Raw genomic sequence first — 18,678 nt, 5'->3', positions numbered from 1 at the left:
GAACTAATTTTATTAGTTTCTACATGCATTATGTTCCGACTCATAATATGTTTCGTATTCAATTCATAATGGAAATTTATGTAAGAATAAATTTATGAATTTCAATAGTAATACTCTCAATAAAGTAAAATGCCTATCAATTTCTTTGATATATTGATACATAATGTTTGGAAAATTTGACCTTGACACCGGTCTATAATACATCAAAGTTTAAATCTTGACAGCATTACGATTCCCTAGATAGTGTAAACACCTAGACACAGGGTTGAGTTTATATGTAGATGAGAGTAATATTTAACACATATCCGCAGTCCTAATCTATTTCAAAAATGTGAGTAGTGTAAACACTACTCGTGGCGAGTGCTATTCTTAATACTGGACTCTGCCACATCATGTTCTGCTTCCCTTAAACGTCGCTCCATCATAGCCTAATGCTCCCGAAGTGCTCTAATTTCCGCTCGGGCAGCAATCATTTCGTCTTGAAGAGCTTTGGTGTGGTTCCTGGTTTGATCATGGTCTTCGTCCAGACGGTGAAGACGCACAACAGTAATCTCAGCGGTAGCACCAACCTCTATGATTTGGCTGGCGGATGCCCTTGCCTATCCCCCTGGTTAGCGCTGCGACGAACTATGACCGGGAGAGCCCTGTCTACTGAACCTCCTTTGGAGAGGTTATATAAGCCTCTTTCCATCCCGTATGGAGGGCGATGGCCTTGTTCTTGGCTCCATCTATGTAAGTCTGTGGCCGATCTTGGCGTCGGACCATGAAAGTTCTGTCTGGATGTGGGGTGCCGGACAGCTTGCGGTGGATTGTAAACCTCTGGATCCGAGTCGATGTCTTCCAAATCCTCTTCACCTTCGTCCTCCATTGGCTCTTCTTCAGAATCCTCTTCTGGATCTTCCACGATCCAACCTTCATTTCCTTGATTTGGAAAATAGGGGTCTCCATGAGGGTGGAATCCTGCCATTGTGTCTGTGCGAGAATATGGGTATGAGGGATATATGAAAAATTTAAGTGTATGAAAATAAATATCGAAGCTTAAATATAGTAGTCACATAAAATACTCCTATAGTATTTTAAATTTTACGTTTGGTTCTCGAGTTTATGGGGTTGGTAAGTTTTTAGATTTGTTGCCCACTACGACTATTACCAAGCGTATGCTAGTCACCTCTCGAATAAATATAGTTGATCAGGCTATATTCATTCCAGACCTGATTACATACTCTCAGACGTACTCGTACTGCTCAACGCATTTTTAATACTTTTGTTTTGTTTTTATTACGACACTGTACTAGTACGTATGTATGCATGTATACTTTTTATAAAAATATTATTATATTTTAAAAAGTATAACTCTTGGTCAGAGTATTTTAGTCCCATTGTATTTATAGTTGTATATCATATGGTTCGATATACTTAGTTCACTATAAACAATGTTCTTATAACAACCTATCACACCCCCAAACCTCAACGGCGGAAACGTTTCGGGGCTGAGGATGTCATGTGCAGTATCATAACAATTGAATAGTAAAGAAAGTAAACACAACCATCATATACATAATTGAAAAAGTTACATCATTGTAAGCGTTTACATGTTTCAAAAGTCAATTACAATATGATGACAAAAGTTTTGTTTAACGCCCTAGCATCAAATCTTCAAAAGCTGTTGATAACCTGTTTTACTGATTTCCTGAGAATACAAGTTATTTGAGAAAAAGTGTCAACATTTAAGTTGGTGAGTTCATAAGGATTTGTATGAATAATGTATGCCATTCATTCAGATGAAATCACGTTTGTTTCCAGAAAATCCGATATTTTCTATAAAATAAGTTGTAATTCGTTTTTTTTTAAGTAATCATATTTATCCCGGAAAATCCTATATTTTCCATAAAATCGAACTGTAGTATTTTACATTTCCAAGACCGAAAAGTACAAGTAAATATGTCATACTTAGTTTTGTAACATGTAGTTTTATTTGTAGATAAAACCGTTTGAAGAACTGTGTATTTACGTAAAATAAGCGTACTATCGATTTCACGTAAAAATAACGTATTGTCGTTTATCATGTGAGTTTTCATAACTGTGCTATTAATGAATTGCCTGCCTCGGTGTTCTTCAGGCGTCGAAATGATATGACGTTTGTCACCCATAACCTGCCGGTCGTGCTGTAGCTAACAGCCAGGGTGCGGTATCATCAGTCCCGTATAGATCTATACACAAGTATCACACTCTCCGGGAGGAGAATCTGGTTATAAAACAGGACTTCCATGGATATCTTTGGTAGGTACGATGAAGACGAATGACTCACAAATTTCCAACGAGATACTTGTTTGTTAATGAAAGTATTCATGCATGAAACTGTTACCCATTTCATCATATTTAATATGTATATAAAAATAACTGTATTTTTATATAATCGTTTCTTTGCCCTGAAAGGTAAAATAATGTGAATATTACTCAAACTATACCTATTATAGTTTAAAAGGTATTGTTTCGTTGAAAATGATAACCGTTTCGTTTTAACGCGTTTTGCATATAACCGTTTGTAATTTGGTAATAACGTTATGTCGCATGTTTGATATTCATACGTAAAAGATACTTAAACGTAATAAAATATAAACCATAATTTGTATATTAACACAAGTCTCTTGTGTTTTACTTGTCTTCTCCCCCCTTAAAACATAGAAAAGTTATGAAAATGTAGGGGTATGAACTCACCTTATGTGTGGTCGTGGTTTGATAACGAGATAGAAACGGTGACTTCGAGCTAGAATACGGGAAGGATATCGTAATCCTAATGGTTTTAAAACACATATAAATGAATGAATATATATAGGACTAGCAATGAAGATCGTTGTATAAGCACTGGAGTGTTTAGAACTTACAATGAGAGTTCTTGAGAATTATACTTTGAAAGCTAAAGTCTTTGGAGGAAACTGCTCTTGGAAAGATTTTGAGAGGAAAATGATGGAATGAAAGTTTACTGGATGTGTAGAATGAAGAATGAGTTATTATTAAGTATCTTATATATGAAGGAAACTAAATGAGAAGGTGATGTGATATGTTCGTTGGTAACTGCATCAAATCACAATGGGAAACTGAATTAGGATAAGATATTAAGATATTTTAGGAGTTTACGGTCCAAATGAAAGTGTTTATGGCCAAGATAAGGAGTTTACTCCCAACTATAAAGGGTTTTCGGCCAAGAGGATGTGTTTACTCCCATGAATGGCCGAAATCACACATGTATACCCACAAAAGAGAGTGATTTCGGCCAATGTATTCCAAGAGTGAAGTGTTTTTGGTCTTTAATGGGCCTTTACTTTATGTTTTCGGCCAAACACTTGAGTAATGAGGTAGTTATCGGTCCTATGTGGCCGAAAACTCAAGGATAGGGGTCTAGAAGTTGAAATCCTAAAAATACTGTCATTCCTTTACTTGTTTACTACTTTGGCCTCTTAAGTTTTGTTAGTTTGTGTTTACTTATTTTCTCATGGTTTTCACTATGTACACATGTATATATAACATATATAAGCATGGATTTTTATTAACTTATAAAATTTTGTATCCTTGACATCCAAAGTTCTTTATCGTATTAATGTAATAGTGATACTTCACTTGTACACAGTGGTAGTTTAAACCTTTATTTTGAACATGAGTGATTTACATTGATTTTGAAATAACGGTTTGCCACAACCGATGAGGCCCATGCAACACTGGATGTGGTTACTGGTATGCGACTTATTAATATTTATATTGCTTTCCTTATTTATGCTCATGGTTATATTTGATCTTGTATATGGACCTTTTTGGTCAACGGTATGACTGCTCATGTTTTGTTTGATTCGGGTGCTACCCGATCCTTTGTATCTCTTTTGCTTAGCAAGAAATTTTGTGATGCTCCTGGGATTCTGGATTACCCATTGGAGATTAAGATTGTGGATGACTGTTCTGTGAGTGCTTCGAGTGTTCATCGTGGGTGTGTCATGAATCTGTTTAGTGAGAGATACTCTATTGAATTGGTGTTGGTTCCTTTACGAGGATCGAAGGTCATTATCGGGATGGAATATTTGGGCCCCAATAGGCCCATGATTGATTATGAGCGCCAGTTAGTGAGAGTTTGAATCCAAGTGGGGGAGAACTGGTTATTACTGGCGAAGGAGCTTCACATGGTTTGAATCTCTGTTCAACTGTGAGGGCCATGAAATATCTTCTGCAGGGTTGTTTGGGATTTTTGGCTTATATAGCAGATACTCGGGTGAAGGGCACGATGACATTGAGTGAGGTGCCCATCGATCGTGATTTCCCAAATGTGTTTCCTGATGAGTTACCAGGAGTGCCTCCCGAGAGGCAAGTTGAGTTCCAGATTAATCTGGTTCCTGGTGCGGCTCCAATAGCCAAGGTGTCATATCGCTTGGCACCACCAGAGATGCAGGAGTTGTCTACACAGCTTCAGGAGCTGCTAGACAAGGGATTTATTCGGCCGAGCAGTTCTCCGTAGGGAGCACTGATCCTGTTTGTGAAAAAGAAGGACGGTTCACTCAGGATGTGTATTGACTACCGGGATTTGAATAAGCTAACGGTGAAAAACGGTTACCCACTCCCGAGGATTGATGATTTATTTGATCAGCTACAGGGTGCATCTTGCTTTTCCTAAATTAATTTGTGATCAGGGTACAATCAAATGAGGGTCAGGGATGATGATGTGCATAAGACAACCTTCAAGACTCGTTATGGTCATTACAGGTTCGTGGTGATACCATTCAGGCTCTCCAATGCACCAACGACGTTCATGGATCTCATGAACCAGTTTGCAGTTTGTTGCTGGATCGGTCAGTGATAGTATTTATAGATGATATTTTGGTCTACTCCGAGACCAAGGAGCAACACGAGGAACACTTGTGAGAGGTGTTGGAGACCCTGGGGAGAGAGAGGCTATATGCCAAATTCTCCAAATTTGAGTTCTGGTTACACGATGTGTAGTTCTTGGGGCACATCATCAACCAGAGGGGTATATTGTTCGACCCGATCAAGATCGAGGTCGTGATGCGATGGGAGGTCCCGAGGACTCCATCTAATATTCGAAGCTTCTTGGGTCTCCTAGGGTATTATCGGAGATTTATCAAGGATTTCTCCAAGATTTCAGTGCGTTTGACCCGCTTGACAAAGAAGAATGTTACTTTTCGTTGGGGGCCTGATCAACAGTTGTCATTTGAGACTCTGAGACAGAGATTGTGCGAGGCCCCGATTCTCGTGCAACCCGAGGGTATGTATGATTTTGTGGTTTATTGTGACACCTCTATTTCAGGTTTGAGAGTTGTCTTTATGCAGAGGGGTCGTGTGATTTCTTACGCTTCGAGGCAGTTGAAGCCTCATGAGGTGAATTATCCTACGCATGATATGGATTTGGGGGTGGTGGTTTTTGCCCTCAATATTTGGAGGCACTATCTGTATGGGTTTAGGTGTACTATCTACACCGACCATAATAGTTTGAGGTATCTCATGGATCAGTCAAATTTTAATATGCGGGAGCGGAGATGGTTGAATGTGGTAAAGGATTATGATTACGAGATCTTGTACCACCCTGGGAAGGCCATTGTGGTGGCCGATGCTTTGAGTCATAAGGCAGTGAGTTCTCCTATCAGGGTTATTTTCTTGAGGATGGTTATTGCTTCACCTTGGTTGGATATGATAAAAAAAAGGCTTAGGTGGAGGGATTGAAAAAGGAGAATTGGAAGGCTAAGCGAATCAGAGGGTAGATTCCTTTATTTGTCAGAGACAGTTGGGGTTGTTGACTCAGTGTGGTAGAGTCTGGGTTCCGACTACTGGTGGGGTGAGACAGACAGTTCTGTAGGAGGCTTATAAATCAAAATTCTCAATTCATCGGAGGCCACAAAGATGTATCGGGATTTGAAGTAGAGTTATTGGTGGCCCTGTATGAAAAAGGAGATAACATGGTTCGTAGAGCGGTGCTTGACTTACAGAAAAGTCAAAACCGAACATCAGAGACCCCACGGAAAGAAGCAACCGTTACCCATTCCCATGTGGAAATGGGAAGAGATTACCATGGATTTCATTACAAAGCTGCCAAGGACGTCACATGGAGTTGATTCTATTTGGGTCATTTTTGATAGATTGGCCAAGAGTGCACATTTCATACTGATTGCTGAGAGTATATCTACTACGACGTTAGATGAAATCTATATTCGGCAGGTGGTGGTTCGACACGGGGTGCCGGTTTTGGGGGTTTTGGACCGTGATGTTCGTTTCACCTTCAGGTTTTGGAGGAAGTTTCATGAGGATTTGGGTACCCAGTTGCATTTTAGTACAACATGTCACCCCCAGAACGATGGTCAGAGTGAGCAGACGATTCAGATGCTCGAAGATATGCTTCGGGCATGTGTTTTAGATTTTGGAGGAAGTTGGGATACTTACCTCCCACTGGCCGAGTTCTCATACAACAACAATTATCATGTCAGTATTGACCGACCACCTTTTGAGATGTTGTATGGGATCAGGTGCAGGACCCCAGGTTGTTGGGGGGGGGGGGGGGGGAGGTCAGACATCGGATCATAAAGAGTACTGAATTGGTACTCAAGACCACTGAGTTGATTCAGCAGGTGCGCAACAGGTTACGAGTTCAGGTAAGGGATTTGGTACTTCTGCAGGTGTCACCTTGGAAAGCTGTCATCCGATTTTCGAAGTAGGGCAAGCTAGGCTCCAGATTTATTGGTCCCTTCAGGATTTCTTCCCGGTGGCAAGGTTGCATACCGGTTGGATTCTCCTGACAAGCTCAGTCAAATCTAAAACACTTTCAATGTTTCTAGGCTTCGGAAGTGTGTGGCCGATGACTCTGTGCTTGTCCCTTTAGATGATATTCAGGTTGATGATCGCCTAAATTATGTGGAGAGACCATTATCGATCTTGGATAGGAAGACGAAGGCCCTGCGCAACAAAGAAGTGTCTTTGGTCAAGGTCCAGTGGCAACATCGAAGGGGTTCTGAATGGACATCTGAGCCCGAGGCGGAGATACGAGAGCATTACCCTGATTTATTCATGACAGCAGACTTCGAGGACGAAGTCTAGTTCAAGTAGGGGAGAGTTGTAACATCTTGTTTCCAAGTATTCCATTTTGACCCGTGGTTTGTGATTTGGTTGCAAATTTAGTCCCTAATGGCATTTTTGTGATATTGTACCATGCATGCATACGATGGGCGTACGTTGAGTACACCGGGCATACGTGGCCAGGGTGCAAACCCTAGCTTTGTAATGTCCCAAAAATCACAATAAATTTTAACTTTTCAAAACAACCCATTCATCCATAAAGTGTTTACAAAACCCATGTTTCAAAAGTATTATTCAAAATCAGAGTATTCTCAAGACCAATAACATAAAATCCGAAGGATGTGCACGATCACGCCTTTGCTTTTCCCGGTCATCTGAAGTACCTGAAACCATAACAAATAACTGTAAGCATGAAGCTTAGCGAGTTCCCCCAAAGTACCACCAAACGATACACATATCACATACAATCAAGCATGTTGGGTCCAATCAGTCATCGAACTGGAATACCCACGGGTCCATAGCCATCGGGCTGGATTACCCCTGGCCTAATCAGTTGCCGGACTAGAATAATAATATAAAATAGGTCCACTCAGTCACCGGACTGGATACCAATATGCAATAGGTCCACTCAGTCATCGGACTAGAATACCAATATACTACGTGCCCACTCATTCATCGGACTGGAATACCCTCAGGTCCACTCAGTCATCGGACTGGAATACCCCCGGTCTGTTTACTCACGCACATAGCATTAAAGACTCAACCCAACACAATATGTCTAAATATAATAGATAACAACCATATTCAACAAACAGATAATCATGCAGCCAGAAATCACAGGTAGTCCTGCAGATCTACCGGTCTATGCATATCAGCCACTATCATATAATCATACAGATCTATCCCATACTCAGCATATCATAAATCAATGTGTAACAAGATATCAATCCAATGGGTCGGCCTTGGTCCCTTCGACCCGTAAGTACAGTGTGGAAAACCCACCTCAAGCGGCTGAATATCTTAGATAAAAGCTCAGATTGTCGATCCAGAAAACCCTCGCGCTAACATCATCAAATAATACCAAATTAATAGTTGGTCCACATCCTATAGCTGGAATCCTAGTCCGATTGTCCAATACTCAGGGTAAAAGTCCATCTTACCCTTTCCTCACTTGACCTAAAATCCAAAGCCCAAACCAATAGCAACACAAAAGCCCAATATGGCCCAATTTCTTAATTGGGCCCAAAACCCATCATGGCCTAATCCACGGAGGCCCAAATTCCTAAAAGGATCCTAAAATACCCTTAAGTCAAACTTGGTCAATGTCAAAATCAACGGTCAAAGGTCCAAAAGTCAACGAGTCCTCACAGCGGGTTACGCCCGGCGTAATACTAGAGTACGCCCATCGTACTTTGAGGTTAACCAAAAAAACTGGGCGCTGACCGCCTACGCGCATCTTACTTCCAGGTACGCCCAACGTACGCTGCCCATCCCCAAAACTCCATTAAGAGCTTAATCTATTAAACCCTTCCGCCCAAAACTCAAATCTAAGTCCAAAATGATGTTCTAAGTCATAAAGTTTCCAACTTTATGACTTTTCATCGCTATAAAATGTCCAATACCAAAAAACCTAACTCCTTAACCCATGAAGACTTCCTAATTAATGCATGAAAGGATAATAACGACGAATAACCCATTTTTATGACTCAAGCTACTCCAAAAGATCTGAAAGGACAACTCATGAAGTCTAGAGTAGACCATACTCAAGAACACCAAGCAAAAGAGACAAAAATGCATGAAACTTAACCACAACAAGAACTAAGTGCAATATTCATCAAGGTCAGAGCTTTTTACCTCCAAATGATGTCTAAGGGAGAGGTACTTCGGGATCTAAGCTCCATTTGAGTCGCCAAGATGATTCCCCCACCTTCCCATTCCTTCAAGGTCACCAAAAACACACACACAAGGCCAAAATGTCTACACAAAAGGTTAGGGTTTGCAAAGGTCGAGATAAGTGATGGGAGCTGGTGTAAGGAAAGTTCTTGAGGCTATATAGGGGATTAAATAGTGCACAACTCCAAACATTAGGGTTTTCATCTGGACCGAGTAGGCCCAACATACACTAGGAGTATGTCTAGTGTACTTCCAAAACGTCGATGTTTTCTTTTATAAACCTTACGCCCACCGTACTCCGGGAGTACACCCATCATACTCATGCAAGGCACTTTTCTTCCTTAAGTGCCACATGGGACCAATTCGCAAACAAAACTCCTTCCAAGGGTCAAAATGCAAACAATTCCCATACTAAGGGGCTAAAAGGTAAATACTTGAAAATTGAGATGTTATAATTTTTTAGGGTTTGGGCCCTATTTAAACATCATTATAGCCCCATACTCTCTCTTAAATCCATCCTCCATCCATCTTTGGCCTCATTTCGAAACCCTAAAGTGTGTGAGTGTATTTTAAATCTTGGAGAGTCATTTTAGTGCCATTTTGGTGCTCTTGGTGGTGAAGGGACAACCTTGAAGTTATGGTTCTTCACTCAAGACTTTGGATCCAACAACAACTCTTCCTTGTTCATCTTCTGGAGGTATAAAGCTCCAAACTTGATGAATATTTCATTAGGATCTAGTTTTAGCTTAAAGTTGGGGCCTTTTGTCCCAAATCTTGATCCTTGTGAGTATGGAATACTCCAGGACTTTTGAGTTATCCTTTCTGGGGTTTTAGGGTGTGATAAGTCATAAAAATGTGACCTTGGGCATTAGTTTCATTCCATGCATGATCTAGGTTGTCTTAATGGGTAAAGAAGCTAGGGTTTTGATGTTGAGGTCTTAATAGCCATGCAAGACCATAAAGTTGGAAACTTTATGGTTAAGATCATCATTTGAGGGCTAGATCTGGATCTTCAAATGAAAGAGCTTAAGGATTAAGCTCTTAATGGGAAGAATGGGTGACATCTGCATATGTTGGGCGTACCAATTGGTATGCTGCGCGTACGTGGTCAACCTCTCATTTCTGGTCAAACGCGTAGTAAGCCCCACGTACATGTTGAGTATGCCCAACGTACTCACCGAGTTGACTCGGTTGACTTTGACTTTGACCTGTATTTTGACCAAGTTTGACCTAGGGGTATTTTGGGTATTTTGTGTTGTATTATGATTTTTGGTCACTGTTATTTATAGAGGTGACCTATAGAGTTGGTTTCGAAGCAGCGTGTTGTTTCATATTTTTTATCCATCTGAGAGGTGAGTTTTCTCTCTGTATCAATGGATCGAATGCACCAATGCCGACCCATCATTGTGTTTGTATGTTTGGGTTGAAATAAACCCCAGGGTGGGGCCCACTATCGTGTATTTGGGTTGAAATAGACCCCAGGGTGGGGCTTACTATTGTATGATTGGGTTGAAAGATACCCTAGGGTGTGGCCCATATGTGTTGATCTGGTTGAAATATTCCCTAGGGTTAGGCCCATATATGTATATTGGGTTGGATTATACCCCAGGGTTAAGCCCAGTTGTATGATTGGTATGTGGTACTTTGGGAAACTCACTTGTGCTAACAGTTTATGTTTATGGTTTTAGGTACTTCCGGTTCGAAAGGGAAAGCCCTGACGTGATGACACAACATCCTCCCCTCATGATTTCTGCATTTTGAATAATTGTACTCTAATATTTTTGATATTATATTTGGTGATGGTTTTTGAAACAATTAATTAATGAAATTGATAGTCTTTCAATGAAAAATTGTATCACTGTTTTTGGGCTGTTACACCCAAAGTACAAGGATCCGAGAATTTTCTCAATTCCTTGTAAATTGGGAAACCTTAATTTTTCAAATGTCATGCTTGATTTAGGTGCATCAATCAATGTACTCCCACTATCATTTTTTGAAAAATTAAAATTGGGATTTATACAAAAGACCGGTACACGCAAAAGGTGTATTGGAGGATGTTCTCATACAAGTGAATGAGCTAATTTTTCCTACTGATTTTTACATTATAGACATGGGTAATTTGGACATATCAGAAAAAAACTCAATTATTTTGGGAAGACCCTTCATGAAAACTGCTAAAACAAAAATTGATGTTTTTTCTGGTAAACTTTCTATGAAATTTGATGGTGATGTTGTCATTTTTAAAATTAATGATGCTAATTTTATTTTTGATAAATTTTTTGTTAATTATCTGAGTACCAGCAGTCCTTTACCTGAGGACTGCTGTGAGTTTTCCAGTGCTTTTGTGAAATATTTATTTTTAGATAGAAAATTATCTGACACATCAAAAGAGCTGGAAAAGGGCAAGCTTGGGGAAGAAGAAGAGAAAGTGGCTGTAGAAAAGAAGTTGACAGAAACATATAAGCTTGGGGAAGAGGAGAATATGGTTTTTGATGAGGAAAAATCAGGAAAACAGCTGAAAAGGAAAAAACCAGGGGAAAAAGTAAAGGAGGTGATAGCTGGAAAGAGGAAGATCAAAAAATGAAAAAGAATCAAAAAGCTAAAAAAAGAATCTTATGCTAAATACTGAAGCTTTTCAAGTATGATGTGTAAGTTTCGGATCCACAAATTTTGCCATATCTGAAGGGATCTAAAGTGACAAAGAAAAATATTGAGCTATAGAGGAGTCCCAACCACACCAGTTAATCATCTGGTTGGGCACGATCGAGCTAACGACCTTAAAAAAGGGCGACTTTCCAGGAGGCAACCCACATAGTTTATTTTTCTGCATTCATTTTCCAGGCCTCTAAAGTTTGGGAGTAAGTGGATGAGTCCGGAATTCAGTTCAAGGTTTGTGGCTGCTGGGTAGGTGATGCAAAAAGGTTGTTGAGTAACCTCTTGCCTCGCCCATTGGCGAAGAGTTTGTTCAGGTGGTGGGTTTGGAGGTGGATTCCCTCAATGGTTATCTCCCATTATGTGAGTAGGGATTGAAGTTTCTGCAGGTGTGGAGTTTGGGATATTATGAATAGGTGAAGAGGGTGGGTGATACTTTTGGGTGATCATGGTTGTGGTGAGAGTGAGAGAGTTTCTGTTTCAGATGCGGATACACTTGAGAGGGGTATATCCTCCCAAATGCTAATGACTGGAGGGGTGGACGATGAAGAAGTTTTGGAACCCGGTCACCTCTTACGAAGCTTGGCTTGCTTCCGTAACCTCTTTGCAGTCTTCTCTATCTCCGATTCGATTGGCAGTGGTGTACCTCTACGGGAAGATCTAGGAATAAACAATTAGTAACATCGTGTCCCCGGAAACGGTGCCAATTTGTTAGGCGTGTCAAACCCAACAAATAAAGGGGCACGATATACTCCAAAAGAGCATTACTATGTTGCACTAAAAGATAGTACAAGACAAGCAGGGTCGATCCACAGAGACACGAGACAATAAGTCTATACCTCTTTGCGCAAGGTACTTTGATCACCAACAGTAAAGAGGGGGGATTTTAAATGCAATGATTAAACAAACAAATTTAAGACACGAGTAATCGACCAAATGAGTAAATTAATTTCAGAGTTTGTAAGGACTCCAACTCTATGTATGACAACTTAGCAATGCGATTCAAAGATGACAATATATTTGTTCAATTCTATCTAAATTGGTACTTGAAAGTGTTAACAAGCTCTAACACTTCCCATTCACCACATTAATTAACCAAAACAAGCTCTTTGATTAACCCTAACCTTACTAACCTAATCTAAACAAGCTCTTAGAATTAGATCAAAAGATTGCATTAAACTTTATTTGAATGTTCCCAACAACACCCAATACCCCTCACAAGCTCGGGAGTGTAAGAGTGTGTGAATAAGATTTACACTAAATTCATTCAATGGAAATCAATTTAGTGTTTGTTACTTAGTCCAATTCACAAAACAATTACGGATTTTGCAATTGACCTAACCTTAATTCAAATGGCCAATAAGAATCACAATTAGAATCAAACATTTGATTAAAGCAAAATCAAATTCACTAGATAGAAATTAAAAACAAACATCAGGTCATATGATTGAAATCACAACCAAGAAGTCAAAACATGAAGTTGGAGAAACTAGGGTTCTAGCCACACATGGCTAGAACAAGATCACAAGTTAAAAGATGGAAATAATGTGCAATTACAACTTACAAATAAGAGAAATAATGTTTCCAAATGATAAATGATCAAATCCTTGCAAAAGCCTTCGAAATCCCCTCACCAATAGTGCTCTGATATGATGTATGTCTCTAAAAATGACCCAATTCCCGTGATATGAAAAATAGGAAAAACTGCTAAAAGTTGGTTTTAGGGTCGAACACGGCCCATGTCAAAATAGAGTAAATCAACACAGGTCGTGTTGAGTGGAAAATGGCCTTCAATCCTCGATTTTCATTCCAAAGTACAATGCTCAAAGTTGCTCAGTTGGGCCAACACGACCCGTGTCAAAATAGGCTAAACTGACACGGGTCGTGTTCAGCAAGGTCAACATTTTCTTTTCTGGTCAAACACGACCCGTGCCCACTTTGTAGAGTAAAACCAACACGACCCGTGTACCCATATGACTCCGAATCCAAACTTCATTTTTTCAACTTTTTTGTTCTTCGCCCGATCATTCCGAAATCTGCACCAATGCTTCCTGGCACCTCCCAAAGCGCGTTCCAACCTCCGGTTTACCTGAAAAGAACATAAAAGTGTGCAAATAAGGTTGCTCTAGAGACTAACTTAAATATGATGAAATGCAAGAAAAATGAAGAACAACGATGCTAAATAGATGCATAAAAATGGACTAAAAGGTGTGCAAAAAAGTGCACAAAATGCACCTAACAAATATATTAATAAATGAATATCAATTTCATTAATGGACTTACTGTCTTATTTTAAAATTCCCAAATTAAAGCCCATCAGTTTATTTTGTTTATTTATTTAAATTTAAAAGAAAAAAAATCAATTTTAATAATGCATTATTTTTCTTATTTTCTTATAAATCCAAAGTTCTTAAATATTTAGACTTTTATATTTAATTTTTTTAATTAACCCATGTAATACATGGGTCTTACATCTAGTCCTCTCTAATAAATGAATGTTTTTTTGTCACTTGTCACACTTTCATTCAATTTGCCAAATGTCATTTTGTGGTTATTTTGAATTAATTTTCCACATATCATTTTATGAGTTTTTCTATTTTATTAAATTTCACATTCTATTTTAATATAATAATTGCAATAAATATAGTAATAAATGTATATCAATTTCATTAATGAACTTACCTTTTGTTTTAAAATTCTCAAAATTAAAGCTCATTAGTTTCTTTTATTTATTTAAATTTAAAAGATAAAAAATATTTCCATTATAATAATTCATTATTTTTCTTATTTACTTATAAATTCAAAGTTCTCAAATATTTTGACTTTTATATTTAACTTTTTTTTAAATTAACCCATATAATACATGTAGGGGTGTTCGTTTGGATGGATCGGTTTGATCCGATCCAATTAAGTAAATCCAAATTGATTTCGGTTTTCTAAATATAGATTCGAATAGTCCAAACTAAATTCAAATCCGATCCGATCCGATCCAATTATAATTCAGTTGGATCGGTTTTATAATTCGGTTTTCAAAAATCGAAACATTTTAAAATGACATATAATTATAATATTATCCAATTTTTACACAAGAAGTAAAAACAAATTATGTAGTTGTGATTTAAAGTTTATAAACAACTACTAAGAATGTATAGTTTAATATTTTACAGATAAAAAACTTTTGAGAGAAAATGCATATTAATTTTTTTTATTAAGTAAAACTGTTTGAACTTATTTGAAAAAACAAATTATAAAATCAATATATAATTATAGATATATTAAAAATAAATAAATAATAAATTGTTATTCGGTTTTTTTGGACTATTTGGTTCTTATTTTATAAACCAAAACCAATCCGAAATCCAAAATAATAATTCGGTTTTGTTGAAAACCAATCCAAAAATCCAAATATCCGAACCAAATAGTCCAATCCAAATTGTCCAATTGGACAATTCAGTTTTATCCAAATAATGAATAGCCCTAAATACATGAGTCTCACAACTAGTTAGTTAGGAATAAAGAAATAGACACGTGTTACTTGATCATTAACTTCAGTATATGTTGTCCTAGTGATGTATTTTCTATTGAACCTAATTCTCTCTTTCTCTCTCTCTCTCTCTCTCTCTATATATATATATATATATATATATATATATATATATATATATGGCTTAGGGAATATGTGGTTGTTATGTACCTAAGCTTATATATAGAACCCTCCAAACTATGTAGTTTTGATCCATATATATCCAAACTAATCATGCTATCTCATTTACTATTCTTCCTTAATCATGTGACATACTAAACCAACCAAATTTATGTTCTTTTTCTTTATTGTGTCTAAGAACTTAAAGAATTAAAGCCATAAGCATTTAATCAACCCAACCAAAATTTAAATGAAAACTAATAGAATAAAAAATAAAAGAAGAACATGCAATAACTCAATCAAACTTTTCACAAATCAATCGATATAGTTTTTCAGTCGAATGTCAAAACGTTTGAGTTATATTTGTTAAAAAGTATTGATTTTTTATTTTCCCCTATAAACTTCAATAATGTTTTGCAATAAAAAGATATATATAATTGATTTTTTTCATTCCATAATTTAACTCAATTCAATAGTATTCTATTAAAACAAAATTAAGAGAAAATGAAACTGTGTTTGTTTTTTTTAAAACAATGACATTTAAAAGGTTCTATTCTTAAGCTTAGGTACATAACAATCACGTATTCACTTTTCTTTTATATATATATATATATATATATATATATATATATATATATATATATATATATATATATATATATATTCTATTCAACAATACATTCAAATATATTCTATTCAACAATACATTCAAATGATACAATTAATGCTCAAATGATACAATTAATAATAAACAACATTTCTTTTATTTATTCCCACAAACTAATAAGAAATGATAATGGAATAGGATTGCCAATATATTTCATTAAATTCTTAACTTTTTCTACTTTATTGTTTTCCTGTATTCTACCAAAGAAACTTTAAGTCAATTTTTTTTTTTTGTCGTATTTCAAGTTAAGGTCAATATATGTTTGGATGAAGCTTATCAAATTGATTTTCATTTACTCGTATTTTTATTTTGAAAAAAATCACTCGAACCAACTTATTGTTTTGTTGCACTTTAATTTTACATTAATACTTGAAAATATAACCGAAAGACAACACCCTTATTTAATGGTAAATGCATGATAAAAACTATCATTACAATGAACAATATCAAAATACATTATAGCTTAATAAAATTTGACAATTTTTTTTTACGTACATAACAATTTATCTTTTATAAGGTTAGAAAATATAATATTTTGAAGCATAAATTGTTATGCACATAAAAAAAAATATTATTTACGAATAGAAACAAATTTTACAAAAATAAATATATTTCCAAACATCATATACATATATTCATTTATTTCATCTAAAATAATCTATGTATGTTTAACCATGTTGTTAAATTGCTTTTCTTAATCATTTTATACTAAGAATAACGTAGTATAAATAGAAGGGATGCATGATTATTATTAATCGCATTGTTTAAATTATGAATAATAAAATTATGTGTTTTATACCTCCAAAATACTAATAGAATCTACATAATTTAATCTTATTCTTTGAGAAATATCCTTTCAAAAAAGAAATATATTTTTGAAAGTTTCATAAATTTCGTTAATAACTTGCTATAATTCTTAAACAGAACAAATTTTAAAATGTTGAGACAACAAAAAAAAAATTATTATTTAACTAATATTATTTTTATATATGTGTCTTGAATACTTTAGTTTATTCTAATACATGTATGTCGTGAATATAAAAAACTTGACGAATGTCTATACGTTGTACATGTTAAAACTATATAGTTAAAATCTTAATAAATATGTTATTAAAAATGATTATGTCATTGACATTAACTATGAAATAAGAATTTTTACACTAACTTGATATATAAAATTACAATTATTTTGAAAAATATTACTCAATAGGTATTATCTGCGGCTTGCGTAATATTAAAATTTAATTTAATCCTCAATTTAATGTTAATAATTTTTATTTAAAAATTTTTAGATACTAAAGTATTTATAGATTGTTTTTGCAACTATATAGTTTAATGAACCAATTAACATCATTAGTAAAAATATTTAAATAACTGTGTAACATTATATAGTTAAGATTTGACAAATAAATATTGAAATTAATATCATTATTTATATTAACTATGAAATAATAATGTTTACACTAATATTTTATATAAGGTTATAATGGTTTTGAAACCATGTTATAAAATTTATTAAATCATATCCGTTAAATGGTTGCTTCTCGTGGTTGACGTGTAAATAAAACTAAATACGATTTTTGATTTAGTCTTACTTTTAACGTTTTTATTAATTAATTTAAAAGTTTTATTATTTGACATTTTTTGTAAGGAAACATAATGTAATTTATAACTTTATGTTATTTTTATTTATTATTATTGTTAATTAATTTAAAAATTATTTGTTTGGAAATATTTGAATTATTATATCAAATAGTTTTTGATATTTTTTAGTTAATTTGACATGCTGATTTGGGCTTTTACATTTAAATTTTTTAAAAATATAGACTTTGAATTAAGTTATTTGATATTTTGATTTATATTTTTGTTTAACATGATATTTTGATATACATTTTAGATTTAAAATGCTAATTAAATTAACATTTTTAATACATTATACTGATAATTCATAAAATATATCATTAATATAATAATATTTTATATTTAATAACATACTAAATTAATTAATTAAATATATTATGTTGAAATTTGAAGATTTTAGATTTCAAATGCATGTGGTAAATGTAAAAATGACAAGGGGTGTTCGTTTGGTTGGATCACTTGGATTTGATCCAATCAAGTGAATCCAAATCCATTTAGATTTTCAAAATATGCATTTGAATAGCTCAAACTAAATTCATATCTGATCCAACCAAATTCAAATTTGGTTGGATCGGCTGGTATAATTCAGTTTTTAAAAACCAAAAAATTTTAAAACCACATATAATTTGAATATTAGCGAACTTTATAACATTAACAAAAACAAAATATTTAGTTGTGGTTTAAAACTTATAAACAATTACTAAAAATATATATTATAGTCTAATATTTTATAGATAAAAAACTATTGAGATAAATTGTTTATCAAAGGTTTTATTAAGTGAAAATTTTGTATCTATTAGAAAAAATAAATTAATAAGTAGTTCAAATATATACTAAAAGTAAATAAATAATAAATTGTTATTAGACTTTTTTTGATTTATCTACATTATTTTATAGACAAAAACAAATTCTAAGTCTAAAATAATAATTCGGTTTTATTGAAAATCCATTCAAAAATCTGAATATCCGAATAGAAGAATCTAATCTAAATTGTCCAATTGAAAATTTTGTTTTTATCCAAATAGTAAATATCTTATAATTCTAAATTTTGTAAATTATATAATAGATAGTAGATAGTATATTTTAAAACTTAAATATATTTTGTAATATTGACTAC

This window comes from Lactuca virosa, chromosome 2 (genome assembly GCF_052849685.1).
Source record: "Lactuca virosa cultivar CGN04683 chromosome 2, Lactuca_virosa_CGN04683_v6, whole genome shotgun sequence".
Classification (NCBI taxonomy): Eukaryota; Viridiplantae; Streptophyta; class Magnoliopsida; order Asterales; family Asteraceae; genus Lactuca; species Lactuca virosa.
Note: the sequence above shows the minus strand (reverse complement) of the source record.